We start from the raw sequence: 2,123 nt of genomic DNA on the forward strand, positions 1-2,123 counted from the left end.
TTGCATCTCTGTTACACGGTAAGAAGTGTAACAGCCCCAGTTGGCGGGGTGTGCGGCAGGGCTGGGTGTGGATCTGCCCCATTTCCCTGCCCCATTTGGTGGGAAACATGGTCATCAGAGTCACTTGGAAGGGCTGGTGGGGGTGGCCAGGGCCTCTTGGGAGAGGCGGGGACCCCGGGGGCTGGGTTTGTGCTGGGTGGGACCTTCCCTGGGCCCTGCTCCTGATGTAGGAGGTGGGGTCAAGTGGTGGCCCTGGCCGCGCCTCCTCCTGCCTCCAGGGCTCTGCTGCCTGAGAGCAGAGGAGGCCCTGGGGCCTTCTGAGCCTATTTGCCTGAGGAAGGCTCGGGGTGGCTCGTCTCCCCAGCCCCTTCCTCGTTTCCCGACTCCTCCAGGATGGGCTTGAGCCCCTCCAGAGGGGGCTCCTAGGCCTCCTGGTCTCCTGCCTGGGCAAGGCCCTCTGGCCCCCAGCCAGGACCCCCGGGGCTGGCCCCAGAAGCACTGCCCATCTGGGCTGCAGTGGGGCTCCTGGTTCCCTCTGTGGGCCCTACCCGAGCCAGGCCTGCAGCGGCAGGAGCACTCTTATCTTCCTGAGTGGCAGGAGAGGGCTTGGTGGCCCCTTCAGTGGCAGGAGCTGCCTTTGTGGCATCATCAGTATCAGGAGTAGCCTCAGCAGCATCTTCTTTGGCAGGAGCAGCCTGGGGAGCTGCCAGTGTCCACTGTCCACATTGGCCCCTTCTCCTACTTGGGACTGCTCATTCCTAACTGTGGCGGCCTCCCATGCCTCAGTCTCCCGAACGAGCCAGAGCAGCCCCATGAAGCCGGGTGGACTCTTCTCCAGCCACATCCCCCTCAGTTTGACTTGGAGCGTCTCGTTCGGGAGGGCCCCCAGCAGCAACTGCCGGGCTCGCATGTGGTCTGCCATGGCCGGGTGGATGGCCCCCTTCTCCATGGCCATCTGCAGCAGGCCTTCCAGGTGCATCACATAGGCAAAGAGAGTCTCCCGGGGTTGCTGAGAGCAAGTCAGGAACTTCAGCCGTGCAGTCATCGCGGTGTCCTTGTTCCTGAACACCTGCACGAGCGCCTCCAGGCAGTCCTGCGCAGGCATGTCGGGATGTTCTTCCAGGAGGCCGCACACGAGCTGCAGGGCGCGGCCGCCCAAGCTCGCCACCAGCCGCCGCCTCCTCTCCCCTTCAGATGTGTGCTGGCACAGGTACAGCATGTCCTTGATGTGGTCCAGCCAGCTCTCAGAGGACTCTTCCCCACAGCCTGGCTCTTCTGTCCCGGAAAAGGTTGTCTGCTCCTGGTAGGCCATGTTTTCCAGCACACGCTGCAGAGCTTGCCTCCATTGCTGGCTCCAGGCTCCTGCCTCATCTCTCCGTCCTGCCTCATCTCTCCATCCTGCCACTTCCAAGGCTCCCGCCTCACCTGCAGCTCCCGCCTCACCTGCATCACCTGCAGCTCCTTCCTCACCTGCAGCTCCTGCCTCACCTGCAGCTCCCGCCTTACTTACAGCTCCTGCTTCACCTGGTCCTCCTGCCTCACCTGCCCCTCCTGCCCCTGCTTGCTCCTGAGGCCTTGGAGGGAAATTGGTTCTACCCCAGAACTCAGCATCAGGGACCTGGGGCAGGAAGATCACAGTCCAGGCCCCCCCCCGCCTGGTATGTGTTGGGGGATCAAACTTCAGTTTAAATACTCAGTGAACTCCACCAAGGCCACCCTGGTCCCGAGCTCCTTTCTGAAGATCTTGCCAAGCACTCGGTACCTGCCCAGGGGCCACAGGGCAGCGTGCACGGCCTCCTGGAATTCATCCTCTGTGCAGTCATCTGGGATGCCCAGGATGAGCAGTGAGCACTGCTCATTCACACTCATACACCTGCACCAGTCCCGCAGCATCGCCATGGCAGGGGACCTGGGGGGAGGGAACATGATCGGACAGGGGTGTGCGCTGACTGTCGTAGTCTCGGCCAAGGCCTGTGAGTGCAAAGGAGAGAGAGGGAGGTGGGTGCCAGGCAGCTCACCCCCATCACACACCGGGAGACCAGCCGTCTCCCACTAATGGGGGTCTAAACCATCTCCCCAGATCAGTGTGGCAGCCTGTGCTCCCCACACCCCCACCGCCATGG

At 62.9% G+C, this 2,123-nt stretch overlaps 1 pseudogene; it reads right to left on the minus strand.

Annotated features, from left to right (window-relative positions):
* Positions 1-323: 323 nt before the first annotated feature.
* Positions 324-1,893, minus strand: LOC134366654 (paraneoplastic antigen Ma6F-like; annotated as a pseudogene).
* Positions 1,894-2,123: the final 230 nt, after the last annotated feature.

The sequence above is a fragment of the Cynocephalus volans genome, chromosome X (genome assembly GCF_027409185.1).
Source record: "Cynocephalus volans isolate mCynVol1 chromosome X, mCynVol1.pri, whole genome shotgun sequence".
NCBI lineage: Eukaryota > Metazoa > Chordata > Mammalia > Dermoptera > Cynocephalidae > Cynocephalus > Cynocephalus volans.